The 22902-nt window shown below is 38.9% G+C and overlaps 2 non-coding genes across 2 annotated transcripts; both read left to right on the forward strand.

Annotated features, from left to right (window-relative positions):
• Nucleotides 1-5939: 5939 nt before the first annotated feature.
• Nucleotides 5940-6046, forward strand: LOC148580492 (small nucleolar RNA R71). Its single transcript, XR_015898593.1, has one exon. It is a non-coding gene; the product is annotated as a small nucleolar RNA R71 (small nucleolar RNA).
• Nucleotides 6047-14681: 8635 nt separating this feature from the next.
• On the forward strand, nucleotides 14682-14789 carry LOC148580493 (small nucleolar RNA R71). Its single transcript, XR_015896567.1, has one exon. It is a non-coding gene; the product is annotated as a small nucleolar RNA R71 (small nucleolar RNA).
• The last annotated feature ends 8113 nt before the right edge of the window (nucleotides 14790-22902 follow it).

Genomic DNA, 22902 nt, shown 5'->3' on the forward strand with positions numbered 1-22902 from the left:
TGTCCACCGGGATCCCAAATTAGGCGCACAAGGTCTTCAAGTAAGCTTAGGTAGATGACAAGGCCCCAAGAGTGTTGAATGTTGAAATGGATTCCGGGGTCCCAAACCTTGTTATTGCACCCATCTTCTCGTTGACTACCATGGTTAAATCCGGGTGACAAGACTTGTGAATTCTCAATTGAGCATCCAAATATTCTCCTAGACCCATGCAATATGGTTCTACACCAACCATTGTACTTAAACCTTGATGACTCAACCATAATGAACCTTGGATTGTAATGCCTACCACCAACCAATTCTCTCCTATTCTTAACTCCACAAAGAGTTCTAAGTTGTCCATCCGTCTCAATCAAACCATATTCAAGTGAGAAATTAAAGCTTAGAGATAAGGATTTTACCCACTTGAATGTTATATTGGATGGTGACTTAGGAAGGGACATCTCCAATGGTCTTGTAAGTTCCATTCCCTTGTGCTCTTCTTTGACTACCTCCACCTCTTGGCAAGCTTTTTCAACTTCAATTCCTTGCCCACCAACTTCTTCCACACATTCTTCATTGGTGGAGCTTGCCTCTTGATCATCCTCTTCCAATCTTTCATCATTCATACTATGCCTTGGAGGTTGCGCATTATCCTCCTCAATACCAAATTCAAACTCATTGGAAGAAGGTTCAGCAACTTCCACAAAATCATCAACAATGTTACTTGGTATGGAAGTGTTCTCAAACTTGGAATCCACCTCTTGTTCAACTTCCTCTAACTCTTCAACCACTTCTTCTTCTTCAACAATCTCTCCCTCCTCCACTTGTTGTAAGACATACCCCATCTCCTTGTCCTCATGTTGAGATTCTAAAATCTCCTTCATGCTCCTTTCTTCAGTTGATTTCTCACACTCATCCGTGGAGATGCTCTGCTTGTTGCATGAGTCCCATGAGTCCAAGTTGGCTTTAATTTTGGCAAGGTTAGCCTCAATAGCTTCATAATTCCTCCTTTGAGCTTCCTCTTGCTCCTTTTGACGGATTATTGCTTGAAGCCGATCCATTTCTTCCTTGAGACGATCCATTGACTCTTGGATGGATGGATGTGGGTGTTCTTCCTTGGAGGGTTGTGGTGGAAAGGGAAATTCATTATGTGGTTGAAAGTTATCATACATGGGAGGTGATTCATCTTGGTAAGGGTAGTGAGGTGGTGGTTCTTGAGGGTATTGGTGGTGGAATTGGGGTGGTTCTTCATATGGTTCATATGGATCATAAGGTGGTTGGTATGGTGGATATGGGTTGGGGTCATATGGAGGTGTTTGGTAGTAGGGGGCTTGTGAGTAAGGTGGTTCAAGGTTATGTTGAGGAGGTGGTTCATAGGCATATGGTGGTGGTTGTTGACAATCATAATAAGGGTCACCATATCCATTAGATTGATATGCATTAGGATGAGAGTTATACCCATAAGAATCCGGAGGTTGTTGTTACCAAGAAGGTTGATCAATCCCTTGAGCCTCCTCCCATCTTTGATTCCTAAATCATTGATGCACATCCCCATTGTAGCTCCCATTTCCTACAACATAGTTAGAACCAAACTCATAGCCAAATTGATGAGAATTCATGATAGCAAATAAAAACAAAACTAACAGAAATAAGCAACAAAGTCCTAAAGCTAGCAAAAACTAACAAATAAGCAAAAGGCAAACATATTCACATATTCACAATAGCCAATAACATAACACCATTGCAACTCCCCGGCAATGGCGCCATTTTGATAGAAGAGAATTTGTCGTGTAGGTCTAGAATTTCTCTTCTAGAAATAAGAACTTCGTTGTAAGCATAGTTCTAAACCAACAAACAATTTCCACATCAAAAATTTGAGTTGTCACAAGTAACAAACCCCAATGAAAATTAACCGAAGTATTAAGACTCCGGGTCGTCTCACGAAGAGTTACAATGAAATGTATGCTTATTGGCTATGAAGGATGTAAGGGGGGTTTTGGTTGATAAGAGGGACAATAAAATAAATGACAAGAAAAATAAAGAGAGCAACTAAAGAAAGCAATTAATAAAAAGAGACATTCATGGCAATGGATTGAGATCATAGGCTTTCTATCCTAGTCATGCATGATTAATTCATCTTATTTAGTTAACTCACACATCGGGAGAATGTCAAACAAGACTAATTAATCATATCACAAATATAAATAAGAATTTATCTCATTACGTCAACTCCAACAAATAGGGAGAAAGTCTAACGAGACTAGCTAATCTGAATCCAAAAGTCCTAACCAACTTACTAATTAAACTAGCAAAAGATTAGCATCAATGGAAACAATATTCCATAAGTCCTAATCAACTCACTAATTAAATTAGCGACAATGGAAACAATACTAGCTAACAACTCTAGATCACCAACATGAGTTGGGTTTTCATGACTCAAGATTACCCAATCACTCTTTCCAAGCCAAGAATGCTCAAAATCTACTCTAACTTCCTTCCAAGCATTTTATCAAACACATGGAAGGCATACATGGAAAGCATAATAAATGACAAGAAATATTAAAATCTACCAACTACCAATAGCAAGAAAAGTAAAATCAATAACTCAATTCAACAATAAAAAGACGTCAAATATTAAATTGCATTAAAAGTAAATGGAAATCCAACAAGGGTTCATCAACATAAAAGTAACAAAATAAAGGAAATGGACAAGTAAAAACTAAGAAGATTAAGATGTAATAACAAGAAATTAACAAGGAAAAACCAAATCAAAACAAGAATTATAACTTGGATCCAAGAAAATTAAACCTAAACTACCCTAAATTCTAGAGAGAAGAGAGAGCTTCTCTCTCTAGAATTCTACCCTAAAACATGATGAAAACTAAACTATGACTAAGTGTGTTGACTCTCCTTCAATCCTTGGCTTGAATAGCATCAGAAATGAGTTGGTTTGGGCCCAAAGTGCTTCAGAAATCGCTGGGGGCGATTTCATCTTTAGTGGGCCGAGCAGCATTGGCGCGCACGCGCAGTGCCCCTATACCCAAAGCAAAATATATCAAATTTTATATTATTTCGAAGCCCCAGATGTTAGCTTTCCAACGCAACTAGAACCGCCTCATTTGGACCTCTGTAGCTCAAGTTATGGTCGATTGAGTGCGAAGAGGTCGGACTTGACAGCTTTACGGTTCCTTCATTTCTTCATGAGTTCTCCCACTTCGCATGCTTTTCTCCTCATTTCTTCCATCCGATACTTACCTTATGGACCTGAAATCACTCATCAAACACATCAAGGCATCGAATGGAATTAAAGTGAATTAAAATCACCATTTTAGGGCCTAAAAAGCATGTTTTTACATTTAAGCACAATTCAAGGGAGAATTACAAAACCATGCTATTTCATTGAATAAATGTGGGAAAAGGTGAATAAATCCCCCAGAATAAAGCACAAAATAAACCATGAAATTGGGGTTTATCAGCGATCAAGCATCTAATCAATAAATGGCAAGGGGTAGTGATCCTTGCGAGTGGCTTGGTTGAGACGCCTGTAATCAATGCAAACTCTCCATGAATTCTGCACTCTAGTTGTCAAGAGCTCTCCATGCTCATTCTTCATTTTTGTGACTCCAGACTTCTTGGGCACCACTTGTACTGGACTGACCCATTCACTATCTGAGATGGGATAGATGATATCTGCTTCAAGTAGTCTGGTTACTTCTTTCTTGACAACTTCTAAGATGGTGGGATTCAATCTTCTTTGGGGTTGATAGATAGTCTTTGATCCCTCTTCTAAGAATATCCTGTGCTCACAAACCTGAGGGCTGATGCCTACTATATCCGCCAAGCTCCACCCAATTGCTCTCTTGTGTTTTCTCAGCACACTGAGCAGCTGCTCCTCCTATTGGGAAGTGAGTTCCCTTGCAATTATATCTGGGAGCTTCTGATTATCCTAAAGGTAAGCATACTTGAGGTGGGGTAGAAGGGGCTTTAATTCCAATGTCTGCTCATGGCTAGGCTCTGGATTATCTAGAACTAGTGATAATGGCGAAGTGTCTTCATTATGTTCAGAGGGTATCCCCACACTTGGACCTTGCTCCATGTGCTTCTTTTCTACTTCTTCTTGGTGAACTTCAGCTACCGTTTCATCAATGATGTCGCACTGGAAGATAGAATGATCTTCTGGAGGGTGCTTCATAGCTTCATTTAGACTGAAACTCACTGCTCTGTCATCTATCTAAAAGGAGTAAGTTCCTGAGAATGCATCCAGCTTGAACTTCGAAGTCTTCAGGAATGGTCTTCCAAGCAGGATTGATGATGGTCTTCCTAAGTCATTAGGGGGCATTTCCCAGATATAGAAGTCAATGGGAAATGTGAGCCCCTTTATGCTCACTAATACATCTTCAGCAATTCCAACCACTGTAATAATGCTTTTATCTGCTAACACAAAATGAGCTGCCAACCTTTTTAAGGGAGGGAGCCTTAAAGCATCATATATAGACAATGACATTATACTAACACACGCTCCTAAATCACACATGCAGTCAGAAAATATTACACCTCCAATGGTACAGTTAACCATGCATGGACCTGGGTCACTACATTTTTCAGGTATACCTCCCATTAAAGCAGATATAGAACTACCTAAAGGAATAGTTTCTAGTTCATTAATTTTATCTTTATGTATACATAAATCTTTCAAAAATTTTGCATATTTAGGTACTTGTTGAATAACATTAAAAAGGGGAACAGTTACCTCAACCTTTTTGAAAATTTCTACCATTTTGGGATCAAGTTCCATCTGCTTCCTGGACTTCCTTGCAAGATGTCGAAATGGAATAGGAATGGCGCCATTTGCAGCTTTTGTGTTCTTTGGTGCTCCATTCCTTGGCTGAGCTACTTCTTCTTCAACCATGTCTTGTACTTCCTCTTCCTCTTCAGCATCTTCCACTTCAACTAAGTCTTCATTTTGGGCGTGGTCTTGTGGGCTTGTCTCCTCCTGATTCCTCTCTTGCAGTGTGGTTCCGGACCTTAAAGTGATGGCATTGATGCCACCCTTGGTGTTAGGTAGGGGTTGAGAAGGAATTCCACTGGAGCTTGAAGGTTGGTTGGTGGAAGCAGGTAATAAATCTATCTGGGAGACGAGAGCTTGTAAAGTAGCATTCAGACCATTTAAAGTAGAGTTTAGTGTAGTATGCATGTCTTGTTGTCCTTGTGCAAGAGAACGAAGCATCTCGTCATTTGATGAGGAAGGGGGATAAGTGATCTGAGGGGCCTGTCGTTGGTTATGCTGGGGTCCTTGGGACTGCCTTAAGTGAGGTGCTCTGTAAAGCTGGTTCTGATTTTGCTGTCTATTGTTGTTATTCCACCTCTGATTTCCATTGTTGTCTCTGCCTCCTCTGTTATAGTTGTTCCTCCAGCCATAGTTGAAATTATCTCTCCAGCCCTGGTTAGAGTTGTCCTGCCACCCTTGGTTATAGTTTCCACCTTGGTTGTAGTTACCGTCTTGCTGATTGTATCCTTGATTCGGGCGGTCATAGAAGTTATGAGTGGCTGCCACAAAGTTGTCTTCTTGTTGGAGCTGCGGGCACTCATCAGTGTAATGACTATAATCAGCACATATCTCGCATACTCTTTGGGGGACCAACTGTTGGCTTTGTTGTGGTAGGGGAGACTGTTGTTGTTGTTGTTGATTCAACTGCATCTGCTTCAGTAGGTTGGTCATTTCACATATAGCTTATGTAACGGCAGTAGTCTCACTGCTAGAGGAAACCTCTATAACAGTCTTTGAGTGGCTGTTCCTGTGCTTGTGATTCTGAGTGGACTCAGCTAGATCGCTGATCAGTTGCCATGCTTCATCTGCAGTCTTGTACTTTTTCAGAGAACCATTACTAGCACCATCCAGTGTAGTTTTATCCTGAGGCTTCATGCCTTGAGTGAAGTAGCTGATCAACACTAACTTGTCAATCATATGATGGGGGCATGCATCCAAAAGGTTTTTGAAACGCTCCCAGTACTCATAAAGAGTTTCTGATTCACCTTGAACGATGCAGGAGATCTCTTTTCTTAATCTATCTGTAACTTCAGCTGGAAAGTATTTTTCCAGGAATTCTCTCCTGAGCGTATCCCAGTTGGTGACAGTTGCTTCAGGTTGGGAGTAGTACCACTCCCTCGCCTTTCCCTCAAGAGAAAATGGGAAGGCGGTTAATAGAATAGAAGTTTCATTTGCACCATAACGCCTAACAGTAGAACAGGCTGTCTGAAAATTCCTGAGGTGCTTGATGGGCTCCTGAGCAGGTAAGCCATGAAACTTGGGCTCTCAAGTTGATTAGTGTAGTTTTCAGTTCAAAATCTGCAGCCAGAGTTGGATGATGCACTTGATACGGCTGTAGTGTAAAATCTGGGGCTCCAGCTTCCTGGAGAGTAATCCTCCTGGGTGCTGCCATATTATCTGCACGTGAATCAACTGAATCAGAAGTAAAAGAGCTTGTTTCCTCCTCATATGGCGGTTCAGATTCACCCTCAGATGAGACTGGTGAATCGATAATGATCACTTCACCACCCTCAGAGGCTAACCTGCGCCGAGCTCGCCTAATACGTGAAAGAGTTCTTTCAATTTCACGATCAAATGCAGCTAAGCTCGGATCAGACAACGAACGCGTCATTCAATGAAAGAAACATGTAGCTCATGGTAATAAAATAAAATAAAATACACAAATAAAATAAAAATATATACAGTAATCAATAATTTAGCACGCTATTGCAACTCCTCGACAACGGCGCCAAAAATTTGACGAGAGGCGTAAGTTTGACCAATTAAGAGATTATGATATAAGAACAGTGTTGCGAGCATAGCTCTTAATCAGCAAAAATCCGCCTCGTCAATTTAGAAAGGTTGTCACAAAAGTTTAGAATAAAAATACTGGGAGTATGAGTCCCAGGTCGTCTCCCAACGAGTTGCTAGAAAGGGTGCTAATTTATTAATCAGGAGTTTTTCGAGAGATTTTGAGTAAGTAAACAATTTTAAACTAAAGCAATGAAAATTAAAAGAGATTTATATATTTAAATTAAAAAGCCTTGACCGGGGGAATGATTAATTGGAAGTTCTATCCTTGTTGGAATTCTCTCAAGTGTAGTGTAAAAAGGTTGTTGTTTTCACTTAGTTAACCCTTACTAAATAAAGAAAAGTCAAGTGATTGAGCTAACTCTTATTCGCAAATCCTAGTCCTCTCCCTTGGGAAGGTCTAGCATCAGTAAATACAGAATTAGCCAACAACTTCCAATTTAACTAATCACTTGAGCATTCCAACTCAAGTGTCTCCTTTTAATCAACCCCCATGTCAAGTTGGAAATCTACTCCATTGACATGAAAATTACTTGCATAGAATTAAATAAGGAATAAAAGAAAGACATGATAGACAATAACTGCAATTTAATTAAAAATAAAAGTAATCATTTTCATTAACAATCCATGAAAATAATCCAATTGTAAGTCTAAATAAGAATTAAGAATATGGAATAAATAAAAGAGTAAGGAAACAAACTAGAATAGTATCTTCAACGGAGGTGATGACTCTTCAATATCCAAAGCAAAAGCAATAAACTATGAAACTATGAATGTAAAGAAAACCTAGAGGAAGAGTAATTTTCTCTCTAGATTTAGATCTAAAAACCTAAAACTATGCTAATGAAAATGTGTGTTGAGTCTCTGCATGTTCTCTGGCTCTAATCTGTGTTTCTATGCCGGAAACTGGGTCAAAACTCGGCCCGAAATCACCCCCAGTATTTTCTGTTATTTCTGCAGATCACACATGTCATGCATGCACGTCATTTAGCGAATTTCCTTGCCACGCATACGCGTCAGGCACGCGCACGCGTCGTTGCAAATTCTCCATATCGCGCGCTCGCATGATCCATGCGTGCGCGTCGGTGCTCGCTAGTCATCTCCTTAGTTTCTTGTGTTCCTTCCATTTTTGCAAGCTTTCTCTCCATTTTCTAAGCAATTCTTGCCCTATGAAGCCTGAAACACTTAACACACAGATCACGGCATCGAATGGTATAAAGGAGAATTAAAATATACAAATTAAAGGTCTCTAGAAAGCAAGATTTCAGCCATAGAACAAAACTAGGAAGAGATTATAAAATCATGCAAATCATATGAATAAGTGGGTAAAGACTAGACAAAAACCACTCAATTAAATACAAGATAAACGATAAAATAGTGGTTTATCAGGGTTCGACCAACTCAACTGAAGCGGACGATTAGTTCCGAGCTATGGAGCGCGCATTACAGTCTCAACATGTCCCAGCTAACCAATACGTGGAGTTTGCGGCTTATCAACTGTTAGGAGAGGCACAACTTTGGTGGCAAGGAGAGTGCCAGTTGATGTGACTTCCGAATGCAAAAATCTCTTGGAATGCGTTTCGAACGGCATTCTATAAGAAGTACTTTCCTAAATCTGCAAGGGAAGTAAAGGAGATGGAACTTATGCAGCTGAAACAAGGTTCTTCATCTGTGACAGACTATACTAGCCAATTTGAAGAGCTTTGTAGGTTCTCTAGGGTGTGTCACGGTGCCCCGAAGACCTATGAAAGCTGGAAGTGCGTCAAGTATCAAAGGGGCTTGAAGGATAACATCATGACTGCAGTGGCTCCTTTGGGGATTCAGATTTTCTCTAATCTGGTGAACAAGGCGAGAGTTGTTGAGGAATATGCATAGACGGTAGCCTCTTCAACAGACACTCGTGGAGGAAAAACTAATAGGGAGCACGACGATTACCTTGGACCAAGGGGATAAAACTTTAAGAGAAATGGTGAAGGGAAGCGGTCAAGAACTTACTCCCCTTATATGAAATGTTAGGAGTGTGGGAACTACCATCCGAATAAGCCATGCTGGTTGGGTATGAAACTATGTTACAAGTGTGGTGCACCGAGACATTTGGTTAGAGATTGTCCACACCAAGGAACACATGAGGTGGGTCGATCACAATGGTGCACGGAATTGTGATCACACTTTTCACAACTCCGGTACAACTTACCAGCAAGTGCACTGGGTCGTCCAAGTAATAAAACCTTATGCGAGTAAGGGTCGATCCCACAGAGATTGCCGGCTTAAAGCAAGCTATGGTCATCCTGTAAATCTTAGTCAGGCGGATTCAATTGGTTATGAGTTTTGATAATTTAAAGATAAATAAAACGTAAATTAAAATAAAGATACTTATGTAATTCATCGGTGGGAATTTCAGATAAGCATTTGGAGATGCTTTTTTGCTTTTGAACCTTTGGTTTCCTATTGTCTTCATCCAATCATGCGTGCTCCCTTCCATGGAAAGCTGTATGTTAGTGGATCACCATTGTCAATGGCTACCATCCATCCTCTCAGTGAAAATGGTCCAGGTACGGTTTCTGTATGGCTAATCAACTGTCGGATCTCTCGTCTCGAATGAAAAATACCAGGTACAGCTACCGCACGGCTAATCATCTGTCGGAATAGAATCTCTCTATCCTTTTGCACACTGTCACCGTGCCCAACATTCGTGAGTTTAAAGCTCGTCACAGTCATCCCATCCCAGATCCTACTCGAAATACCACAGACAAGGTTTAGACTTTCTGGATCTCAGGAATGCTACCAATTGGTTCTAGCCTCTACCACGAAGGTCCTAATCTCACGGATTCGAATGCTCTGTTGTCAGGAGAGGCAAGTCAAATCCGTGAATCAGAGACCCAAGAGACTATACTCTAGCTGTCGTCCAATGACTACGTTGAACATCATGTAGACCGCTTGTGGTTGTCAGGCACGCGGATCTTGGCTAAGCGAGTAACGAAGATAGTGGGTGATTGTCACGGATCACCCCTTCATTATGACTTAAATGAATTAAGTATGAGAGTATATCTTGGAGAAGAAGTAAGCGTGAATAGAAAGAGAAACAATAGTACTTGCATTAATTCATGAAGAACAGCAGAGCTCCGCACCTTAATCTATGAGGTGTAGAAACTCCACCGTTGGAAAATACATAAGACAAAATAGCCTAGGCATGTCCGTGAGGCCAGCCAAGCATGAAGTTGATAAAAGATGATCAAAAGTCTAAAGACAATAGGAAAGACTAGTATTTATACTAAACTAGTTACTAAGGATTACATAAATTGAGTAACTAAGTGCAGATAGTGTAGAAATCCACTTCTGGGGCCTATTTGGTGTGTGCTTGGGCTGAGAATTGAGCTTTACACGTGCATAGGCCTTTTCTAGAGTTAAACGCCAGCTTGGATGCCAGTTTGGGCATTTAACTCCAGTTCTGGTGCCAGTTCCAGCGTTTTACGCCAGAAAAGGGTCTCTGGCTAGCGTTGAACGCCAGTTTGGGCCATTAAATCTCGGGCAAAGTACGAACTATTATACATTTCTGGAAAGCCCAATATGTTAGCTTTCAAGCCCAACTGAGAACACAACAATTGGACTTCTGTAGCTCCAGAAAAACGTGTTTGAGTGCAGGGAGGTCAGAATCCAACAGCATCTGCAGTCCTTTCTCAGCCTCTGAATCAGATTTTTGCTCAGGTTCCTCAATTTCAGCCAGAAAATACCTAAAATTGTAGAAAAACACACAAACTCATAGTAAAGTCTAGAAATGTGATTTTTGCATAAAAACTAATAAAAATATAATAAAAAGTAACTAAAACATACTAAAAACTATTTAAAAATAATGCTAAAAAGCGTATAAATTATCCACTCATCACAACACCAAACTTAAATTGTTGCTTGTCCCCAAGCAACTAAAAACAAAATAGGATAAAAAGAAGAAAAAATACAATAAATTTTAAAATATCAATGAAGCTTAGTTCCAATTAGATGAGTCGGACTAGTAGCTTTTTGCTTCTGAACAGTTTTGGCATCTTACTTTATCCTTTGAAGTTCAGAATGATTGCCATCCATAGGAACTCAAAATTCAGATAGTGTTATTGATTCTCCTACTTTAGTATGTTGATTCTTGAACACAGCTACTTTATGAGTCTTGGCCGTGACCCTTAGCATTTTGTTTTCCAGTATTACCACCGGATATATAAATGCCACGGACACATAACTGGGTGAACCTTTTTAGATTGTGACTCAGCTTTGCTAGAGTCCCCAGTTAGAGGTGTCCAGAGTTCTTAAGCACAATCTTTTGCTTTGGATCATGACTTTAACCACTCAGTCCCAAGCTTTTCACTTGGACCTTCATGACACAAGCACATGGTTAGGGACAACTTGATTTAGCCGCTTAGGCCAGGATTTTATTCCTTTGGGGCCCTCCTATCCACTGATGCTCAAAGCCTTGGATCCTCTTTACCCTTGCATTTTAGTTTAAAGGGTTACTGGATTTTTGCTCTTGCCTTTTGGTTTAAAGAGCTATTGACTTTTTCTGCTTGCTTTTCTTTTTCTTTCTTTTTCTTTATTTTTCGCCATTTTTTTTCGCAAGCTTTGTGTTTTTCATTGCTTTTTCTTGCTTTAAGAATCAATGTTATGATTTTTTAGATTATCAATAACATTTCTCTTTTTCATTATTCTTTCAAGAGCCAACAATTTTAACATTCATAAACTTCACTATAAAAAATATGCACTGTTCAAGCATTCATTCAAAAAAACAAAAAGTATTGCCACCACATCAAAATAATTAAACTATTTTCAAGATAGAATTCGAAATTCATGTACTTCTTTTTCTTTTTCAGAAAACATTTTTCATTTAAGAAAGGTGAAAGATTCGTGGAACATTCATAGCTTTAAGACATAGACACTAAACACTAATGATCATGTAATAAAGACACAAACATAGACATAACATAAAGCATAGAAACAAAAAAAAGAAAAATAAGAACAAGGAAATTAAAGAACGGGTCCACCTTAGTGACGGCGGCTAGTTCTTCCTCTTGAAGATCCTATGGAGTGCTTGAGCTCCTCAATATCTCTTCCTTGCCTTTGTTGCTCTTCTCTCATGGCTCTTTGGTCCTCTCTGATTTCATGGAAGATAATGGAGTGCTATTGGTGCTCCATCCTTAGTTGCTCCATGTTGGAACTCAATTCTCCTAAAGAGGTGTTGAGTTGCTCCCAATAGTTGTGTGGAGAAAAATGCATCCCTTGAGGCATCTCAGGGATTTCTTGATGAGGGACTTCCTCATGCTCTTGTTAAGGTCCATGAGTGGGCTCTCTTGTTTGCTCCATCCTCTTTCTAGTGATGGGCTTTTGAGATGAATCTCTCCATCTCCTATGACTCAGAGTTGGAAGCAACTGCCTTCCCTTTCCTCTTCCTAGAGGTTTCTCTGGCCTTAGGTGCCATTGATGGTTATGGGAAAATAAAAAGCAGATCTTTTTTTCTACACCAAACTTAAAAGGTTTGCTCATCCTCGAGCAAAAGAAGAAAGAAAAGATTAAAGGACGAAGAGATGGAGGAGATTGAGGTGTGTGAATGGTTCAGCCAAGGGAGGTTTTAGGTGGTTATGATGTATGAAAATGAAGGAGTAATGGTTTGAATTTGAATGGGTGGGGGTAGGTGGGTTGTATGATGGTTTTGGAGGAGAAAAAGAGAGAGAGTGAGTTGGGGTAGGTGGGGATCTTGTGGGGTTCACAGATCCTGAGGTGTCAAGGAATTCTGGTCCCTGCACCTTTCTGGCGTTTAAACGCCCTCTGTGTGCCATTTTTGGCATTTAACGCCAGCTCTGCTGCCTTTCCTGGCGTTAAACGCCAGGCTGATGTCCCTTTTTGGCATTTAACGCTAGCTAAACACCCTTTGCTGGCGTTAAACGCCAGTCTGTCTGCCAATTCTGGCGTTTAACGCCCAGGATGCTGCCAGACTGGGCGTTAAATGCCCATTCTACTATCTTTACTGGCATTTAAATGCCAGTAAGCCTGTCCTCCAGGGTGTGCTATTTTTGATTCCGCTTTAATTCTGCAGCTATTTTTGTGACTCCACATGATCATCAACCTAAAGAAAACGTAAACTAACAATGGAAAATGAAATGAAAAAGTAATTAACATAGATAAATAATATTGGGTTACCTCCCAATAAGCGCTTCTTTAACGTCAATAGGTTAACAGTGAGCTCTTATAGAGCTTCACAGACACTCAGAGTATGATGGTGGCCTCCCAACACCAAACTTAGAGTTTGAATGTGGGGGCTCTGCTTGACTCTATATTGAGAGAAGCTTTTCATGCTTCCTCTCCATGGTTACAGAGGAAGATCCTTGAGCCTTAAACACAAGGTAGTCCTCATTCAAATTCAAGACTAACTCTCCTCTGTCCACATCAATCACAACTCTTGCTGTGGCTAGGAAGGGCCTTCCAAGGATGATGCATTCATCCTCATCCTTCCCAGTGTCTAGGATTATGAAGTCAGCAGGGATGTAAAGGCCTTCAACCTTCACTAAGACATCATCTACAAGTCCATAAGCCTATTTCATTGATTTGTCTGCCATCTCTAGCGAGATTCTTGCAGCTTGTACCTCAAAGATCCCCAATTTCCCCATTACAGAGAGTGGTATGAGGTTAATACTTGAACCAAGGTCACACAGAGCCTTCTCAAAGGTCATGGTGCCTATGGTGCAAGGAATTAAGAACCTTTCGCGATCCGGTTTCTTTTGAGGTAATTTTTGCTGAACCAAGGTATTCAGTTCCTTAATGAGCAATGGAGGTCCATCCTCCTAAGTCTCATTACCAAATAGCTTGGCATTCAGCTTCATGATTGCTCCAAGATACCGAGCAACTTGATCTTCAACAAGATCTTCATCCTCATCAGAGGAAGAATCTTTATCAGAGCTCATGAACTGCAGCATTAAGTTCCATGGAATCTCTATGGTCTCTATATGAGCCTTTTATTTTTTTGGTTCCTCAATAGGGAACTCCTTATTGGTCAGTGGATGTCCAGCAAGGTCTTCCTCACTAGAAATCACTGCCTTTTTACTCTCTCCAGGTTTGGCCACTTTGGATATAGTTATGGCCTTGCACTCTCTTTTGGGATTCTCTTTTGTACTGCTTGGGAGAGTACTAGGAGGAGTTTCAGTAACTCTTTTACTCAGCTGAACCACTTGTGCCTCCAAATTTCTGATGGAGGACCTTGTTTCAGTCATAAAACTGAGAGTGGTCTTAGATAGATCAGAGACTATGGTTGCTAAGTCAGAGAGGCTCTGCTTAGAATTTTCTGTCTGTTGCTGAGAAGATGATGGAAAAGGCTTGCTATTACCAAGCCTATTTCTACCACCATTATTATTATTGAAGCCTTGTTGAGGCTTCAGTTGATCCTTCCATGAGAAATTTGGATGATTTCTCCATGAAGGATTATAGGTGTTTCCATGGGATTCTCCATGTAATTCACCTCTTCCATTCCAGGATTCTCAGGGTCATAAGCTTCTCCTTCAGAGGAGGCTTCTTTAGTACTGCCGGATGCAGCTTGCATTCCAGTCAGATTTTGAGAAATTATATTGACTTGCTGAGTCAATATTTTATTTTGAGCCAATATGGCATTCAGAGTATCAATCTTAAGAACTCCTTTCTTTTGAGTCATCTCATTATTCATAGGATTTCTTTCAGAAGTATACATGAACTGGTTATTTGTAACCATTTCAATGAGTTCCTGGGCTTCTGCAGGTGTTTTCTTCAGATGAAGAGATCCACCAGCAGAATGGTCCAATTACATCTAGGACAATTCAGACAGACCATCATAGAATATACCTAAGATGCTCCATTCTGAAAGCATGTCAGAAGGACACCTTCTGATCAATTGCTTGTATCTTTCCCAAGCTTCATAGAGGGATTCACCTTCCTTCTGTCTGAAGGTTTGGACTTCCACTCTAAGCTTGTCATCTTTTGAGGTGGAAAGAATTTGGCCAAGAAAGCATTGACCAACTTTTCCCAAGGGTTCAGGCTTTCTCTAGGTTGTGAGTACAACCATATCCTAGCTCTGTCTCTTACAGTAAAGGGGAAAAGAATAAGTCTGTAGACCTCGGGATCAACCCTATTGGTCTTAACAGTGTCACAAATTTGCAAGAATTCAGCTAAGAACTGATAAAGATCTTCCAATGGAAGTCCATGAAACATGAAATTCTACTGCATTAGAGAAAATAATTGAGGCTTAAGCTCAAAGTTGTTTGCTCCAGTTGCAGGAATTGAGATGCTTCTTCCATAGAAGTTGAAAGTTAGTACAGTAAAGTCACCAAGCATCTTCCTTGCATCTCCACCATTGTTCTCAGGTTCGGCTGCCATGTCTGCCTCTTTTTCGAAATTTACTGTAAGGTCCTCTCCGGAGTGTTGTGCTTTAGCTTCCTCTTCAGAGTCCTTTCAGGTTCAGGATCAGCTTCAACAAGAATGTCTTTATCCCTGTTCCTGCTCATATAAAAAAGAAGAGAACAAAGAGAGAAGAGGAATCCTCTATGTCACAGTATAGAGATTCCTTTATGTGTTAGAGGAAAAGAAGAATAGAAGAATGAGGTAGAGAAAGAATAAGAAGAATTCGAACACAGAGAGAGGGAGAGGGTTCGAATTATTAGATTAATAGAAGAGAAATATTAGTAAATAAATAAAATAAATAGAAAGAGATGAGAGAGTATTCGAATTTTAAGAAGAGGTAGGAGAAAAATATTTTTTTTTTTATTTAATTAATTAAGTTAGTTTCGAAAATTTGAAAAAGAAATACAAGAAAATTAAAAACTAAAACAATTAGTTAATTAAAAAGATTATTGAAAAAGTGGTTAGTGATTTTCGAAAATTAGAAGTGGAAAAGTAGTTAGGTGGTTTTGAAAAAGATAAGAAATAGTAAACTTTTTAAAATTAAAACAAACAAGTCAAGTAGTTAGTTAAAAAAGATTTGAAAATAAATTTTAAAAAGATAAGAAGTTAGAAAAAGATTTTGAAATTAAAATTTTAAAAAGATATGATTGAAATTTATTTTGGAAAAGAATTGAAAAAGAAATTAAAAAGATTTGATTTTTAAAATTAAACTTGATGACTTGACTAACAAGAAACTAAAATATATGATTCTAGAATTTAAAGATTGAACCTTTCTTAACAAGAAAGTAACAAACTTGAAATTTTTGAATCAAAACATTAATTGTTAGCAAGGATTTTTGAAAATATGAAATAAAATTAAGAAAAAGATTTTGAAAAATTATTTTTAAAATTTTCGAAAACATTAAAAGAAAAATGAAAAAGATTTTGAAAAATTTTAAAAATAAAATTCGAAAATCATAAAAAAAAATGAAAAAAGAATTGATTTTGAAAAAGATTTGAAAAGATAAAGTTTTTAAATTGAAATTTTGACTTGACTAACAAGAAACAACTAAATTTTAAAAGTTTTTGACCAAGTAAACTCAAAATTTCCAAAATTATGGGAAGAATAAGGAAAAGATATTTTTTTTTTACTTTCGAATTTTTAATGAGGAGAGAGAAAAACAACAAAATGAAACAAAATATAAAAATTTAAGATCAAAACAAATAATGCATGCAAGAATACTTTGAATATCAAGATGAACACCAAGAACACTTTGAAGATTATGATGAACATCAAGAACATATTTTTGAAAATTTTTAAGAAAAGAAAGACATGCAAGACACCAAACTTAAGAACTTTTGTACTAGGGACACTAACAATTTGAAAATGCATATGGAAAATAAGAAAAGACACAAAACAAGAAAATGTAAAGATCAAACAAAGAAAATCATCAAGAACAACTTGTAGATCATGAAGAACATAATGCATGTATTTTTGAAAATTTAAAAAAAAATTAAATTAAAAAAAATAGAGTTGACATCAAACTTAAAATTTGACACAAGACTTAAACAAGAAACACAAATTTTTTTTTATGATTCTATTAAACTTTTTGTATTTTTTTTCAAAATTATTTTGGAAAAAGAAAATAAAGACATTCAAAATTTTTAATAAGAATTCCAGTATTCATGCAATGTTAGTCTAAAGCTTCGGTCCAAAAGAATTAGACATGGCCAAATGGCCAGCCAAGCTTTAGCACAAAATAATAAATGAGAATCCAAAGGCTCCTCCAATAGCTGCAATGATAAGTGGAAGCTTCAGTCCAAAAGATTAGACTTGGCTTAATAGCCAGCCAAGCTTCAACATATCATCATGGAGCTCTAAGGTGGAATTCATTCTTAAAATTTTTGAAGAACATTTTTTTTGAAAACTTTTTTTTCTTTGAAATATTTTTAAAAACTTTTTGAAAAGAAAATAAAGGTTGAAACAAGAAAGAAGGTTACCTAATCTAAGCAACAAGAAAGAAGGTTACCTAATCTAAGCAACAAGATGAACCGTCAGTTGTCCAAACTCGAACAATTCCCGGCAACGGCGCTAAAAACTTGGTGCACGGAATTATGATCACACTTTTCACAACTCCGGTACAACTATCCAGCAATTGCACTGGGTCGTCCAAGTAATAAAACCTTACGCGAGTAACGGTCGATCCCATGGAGATTGCCGGCTTGAAGCAAGCTATGGTCATCCTGTAAATCTTAGTCACGCAGATTCAATTGGTTATGAGTTTTGATAATTTAAAGATAAATTAAACGTAAATTAAAATAAAGATACTTATGTAATTCATTGGTGGGAATTTCAGATAAGCGTTTGGAGATGCTTTGTTGCTTCTGAACCTATGCTTTCCTATTCTCTTCATCCAATCATGCGTGCTCCCTTCCATGGAAAGCTGTATGTTGGTGGATCACCATTGTCAATGGCTACTGATAAACCACTATTTTATGGTTTATCTTGTGCTCAATTGAGTGGATTTTATCAATCTTTCATACACTTATTCATACAATTCGCATGTTTTATGTTTTCCTTCCTGATTTTGTGCTATGATTGAAAATATGTTTCTTTGATCTTAATTTAGCTAATTTTAATCCTCTCTTATTACCATTCGATGCCTTGATATGTGTGTTAAGTGTTTTTAGAGATTACAGGGCAGGAATGGCTTAGAGGATGGAAAGGAAGCATGCAAAAGTGGAAGGAATACAAGAAACTGAAGGAACTGCTAAAGCTGTCCAGCCTGACCTCTTGCTACTAAATAGACTATAACTTGAGCTACAGAGGTCCAAATGATGCAGCTTTAGTTGCGTTGGAAAGCTAACACCCGGGGCTTCGCAACGATATATAATTTTCCATATCTGCCTGGTGCACGAAATTGTGATCTCTGGTAATGGCTCCAAAAACTTGGTGCTCTGATCTTAATTCATAATTTGTCACAACTTCGATACAACTAACCAGCAAGTGCACTGGGTCGTCCAAGTAATAAAACCTTACGTGAGTAAGGGTCGATCCCACGGAGATTGTCGGCTTGAAGCAAGCTATGGTCACCTTGTAAATCTCAGTTAGGCGGATATCAAATGGTTATGGAATTTTCGAATAATAATAATAAATAAACAGAAAATAAAGATAGAAATACTTATGTAATTCATTGGTGAGAATTTCAGATAAGCGTATAGAGATGCTTTCCTTCCTCTGAACCTCTGCTTTCCTGCTGTCTTCATCCACTCCTTCCTACTCCTTTCCATGGCAAGCTTTATGTAAGGCATCACCGTTGTCAATGGCTACATCCCATCCTCTCTGTGAAAAAGGTCCAAATGCTCTGTCACGGCATGGCTAATCATCTGGAGGTTCTTGATCATACTAGAATATGGTTCACCCTCCTTTTGTGTCTGTCACTACGCCCAGCACTCGCGAGTTTGAAGTTCGTCACAGCCATCCCTTCCCAGATCCTACTCGGAATACCACAGACAAGGTTTAGACTTTCCGGATCTCAGGAATGGCCATCCATGGGTTCTAACTTATACCACGAAGATTCTAATATCTCGGACTCGGTCCTCTGTATTAGATATCTAAGAGATACTCAGTCTAGCTTGTTTGCATGTAGAACGGAAGTGTTTGTCAGGCACGTGTTCATAAGTGAGAATGATGATGAGCATCACATAATCATCACATTCATCATGTTCTTGGGTGCGAATGGATATCTTAGAAGAGGAATAAGTTGAATTGAATAGAAAAAGAGTAGTACTTTGCATTAAATCATGAGGAACAGCAGAGCTCCACACCTTAATCTATGGAGTGCAGAAACTCTACCGTTGAAAAATACATAAGTAATGAAGGTTCAGGCATGGCCGAATGGCCAGCCCCCAAACGTGATCAATAGATCCAAAGTTGAACTAAAAATCATAAGATGTCTAATACAATAGTAAAAAGTCCTATTTATACTAAACTAGCTACTATGGTTTACGGAAGTAAGTAATTGATGCATAAATCCACTTTCGGGGCCCACTTGGTGTGTGCTTGGGCTGAGCTTGAAGTTTACACGTGCAGAGGCTTCCTTTGGAGTTGAACGCCAAGTTGTAACGTGTTTTTGGCGTTCAACTCTAGTTCGTGACGTGTTTCTGGCGTTTAACTCCAGACTGCAGCGTAGAACTGGCGTTCAACGCCCTTTTGTGTCATCCAAACTCGGCCAAAGTATGGACTATTATATATTGCTGGAAAGCCTTGGATGTCTACTTTCCAATGCAATTAGAAGCGCGCCATTTTGAGTTCTGTAGCTCTAGAAAATCCACTATGAGTTCAGGGAGGTCAGAATCCAATAGCATCAGCAGTCCTTCTTCAACCTATGAATCTGATTTTTGCTCAAGTCCCTTAATTTCAGCCAGAAAATACCTGAAATCACAGAAAAACACACAAACTCATAGTAAAGTCCAGAAATGTGAATTTAACATAAAAACTAATAAAAACATCCCTAAAAGTAACTAGATCCTACTAAAAACATACTAAAAACAATGCCAAAAAGCGTATAAATTATCCGCTCATCACAACACCAAACTTAAATTGTTGCTTGTCCCCAAGCAACTGAAAATCAAATAGGATAAAAAGAAGAGAATATACTATAAATTCCAAACTATCAATGAAACATAGATCCAATCAGATGAGCGGGACTTGTAGCTTTTTGCCTCTTGAATAGTTTTGGCATCTCACTTTATCCATTGAGGTTCAGAATGATTGGCATCTATAGGAACTCAGAGTTCAGATAGTGTTATTGATTCTCCTAGTTCAGTATGTTGATTCTTGAACACAGCTACTTTATGAGTCTTGGCCGTGGACCTAAGCACTTTGTTTTCCAGTATTACCACCGGATACATAAATGCCACAGACACATAATTGGGTGAACCTTTTCAGATTATGACTCAGCTTTGCTAAAGTCCCCAATTAGAGGTGTCCAGGGTTCTTAAGCACACTCTTCTTTTGCTTTGGACCTTGACTTTAACCGCTCAGTCTCAAGTTTTCACTTGACACCTTCACGCCACAAGCACATGGTTAGGGACAGCTTGGTTTAGCCGCTTAGGCCAGGATTTTATTCCTTTAGGCCCTCCTATCACTGATGCTCAAAGCCTTGGGATCCTTTTTATTACCCTTGCCTTTTGGTTTTAAGGGCTATTGGCTTTTTGCTCTTGCCTTTTGGTTTTAAGAGCTTTTGGCTTTTTCTGCTTGCTTTTTCTTTTTCTTTCTATTTTTTTCGTCATTTTTAGCGCTTCTTTTTTTTTTCTGCAAGCTTTTTGTATTCACTGCTTTTTCTTGCTTCAAGAATCATTTTTATGAATTTTCAGATTATCAAATCATATGTCTCCTTGTCATCATTCTTTCAAGAGCCAACATATTTAACATTCATAAACAACAACTTCAAAAGACATATGCACTGTTCAAGCATTCATTCAGAAAACAAAAAGTATTATCACCACATCAATATAATTAAACTAAGTTCAAGGATAAATTTGAAACTCATGTACTTCTTGTTCTTTTAAATTAAAAACATTTTTTATTTAAGAGAGGTGATGGATTCATATTCACTACTTTAAGGCATAGACACTTAGATACTAATGATCATGTAATGAAGACGCAAACATGGATAAACATTTAACATAGAAAATGAAAAACAGAAAATTTAAGAACAAGGAATGAGTCCACCTTAATGATGATGGTGTTTTCTTCTTGAGGAACCGATGATGTCCTTAAGCTCTTCTATGTCTCTTCCTTGTCTTTGTTGCTCATCCCTCATTACTTTTTGATCTTCTCTAATTTCATGAAGGATGATGGAGTGCTCTTGATGTTCCACCCTTAGTTGCTCCCAATAATTGTGTGGAGGAAAATGTATCCCCTGAGGTATCTCAGGGATCTCTTGATTTGCAGTCAAATGTTCTACCACTGAGCTATAGACCCTTTATGGAAGCTTTTGTCTTCCCTTTCCTCTTTCTAGAGGTTTCTCTGGTCTTAGGTGCCATCAATGGTTATGGAAAAACAAAAGAACTATACTTTTACCACACCAAACTTAGAATGTTGCTCGCCCTCGAGCAAAATAAGAAAGAATAGAAGAAGAAGAAGATGTGGAAGAATCTAGGATTATGAGGAGGGAAGGTGGGGATCCTGTGGGGTCCACAGATCCTGAGATGATCCTGTGAGGTCCACAGATCTTGAGGTGTCAAGGATTTATATCCCTGCACCAATTAGGCATGTAAAATGCCTTTGCATGCAATTCTGGCTTTTAAACACCGAATTGATGCTTGTTCTGGGTGTTCAACGCCCAGATGCAGCATATTTCTGGCGTTCAGTGCCAGCTTTCCTCAGGGTGCATTCCTGGCATCTGAACGTCAGGATGTTGCTTGTTTCTGGCGTTCAACGCCAGATCCATGCTCTATTCTGGCGTTGAACGCCAGCCAGATGCTCCTTACTGGCGTTTAAACGCCAGTAAGCCCTACCTCCAGGGTGTGATTTTTCTTCTGCTGTTTTTGATCCTGTTTTTAATTTTTCTATTTATTTTGTGACTCCACATGATCATGAACCTAATAAAACATGAAAGAACAATAAAATAAAAATAAAATTAGATAAATAAAAATTGGGTTGCCTCCCAACAAGTGCTTCTTTAATGTCAATAGCTTGACAGTGGGCTCTCATGGAGCCACACAGGTGATCAGGTCAATTTATAGACTCCCAACACCAAACTTAGAGTTTGGATATGGGGGTTCAACACCAAACTTAGAGTTTGGCTGAGGCCTCCCAACACCAAACTTAGAGTTTGACTGTGGAGGCTTTAGTTGACTATATACTGAGAGAAGCTTACTGTGCCTCTTTTCCATGTTTACAGAAGGATGACCTTGAGTTTTAAACACAAGGGAGTCCTCATTCAATTGAAGGACTAGTTCACCTCTGTCAACATCAATCACAGCTCTTGCTGTGGCTAGGAAGGGTCTTCCAAGAATGATGGATTCATCCTCATCCTTCCCAGTATCCAGGATTATGAAATCAGTAGGGATGTAAAGGCCTTCAACCTTTACTAATACATCCTCTACTTGTCCATAAGCCTCTTTTCTTGAGTTGTCTGCCGTCTCTAATGAGATTTTAGCAGCTTGCACCTCAAAGATTCCCAATTTCTCCATTACAGAGAGTGGCATGAGGTTTATTCCTGACCCAAGGTCACATAGAGCCTTCTCAAAGGTTATGGTGCCTATGGTACAAGGTATTAGGAACTTTCCAGGATCCTATTTCTTCTGAGGCAATCTCAGTTGATCCAATGCATTTAGTTCATTGGTGAACAGGGGAGGTTCATCTCCCCAAGTCTCATTACCAAATAAATTGGCATTCAGCTTCATGATTGCACCAAGGAACTTGGCAAATTGCTCTTCAGTAGCATCCTCATTCTCTTCTGAAGAGGAATACTCATCAGAGCTCATGAAGGGCGTAAGGAGGTTTAATGGAATCTCTATGGTCTCTAGATGAGCCTCAGAGTCCTTTGGTTCTTCAAAGGGAAACTTCTTATTGATCACTGGACGTCCCAGGAGGTCTTCCTCCTTGGGATTCACGTCCTCCCCTTCCTCTCTAGGTTCGGCCATATTGACTATGTCAATGGCCTTGCACTCTCCTTTTGGATTTTCTTCTGTAT

Source organism: Arachis ipaensis, chromosome B10, assembly GCF_059453495.1.
Source record: "Arachis ipaensis isolate K30076 ecotype BB chromosome B10, ASM5945349v1, whole genome shotgun sequence".
Lineage (NCBI taxonomy): Eukaryota > Viridiplantae > Streptophyta > Magnoliopsida > Fabales > Fabaceae > Arachis > Arachis ipaensis.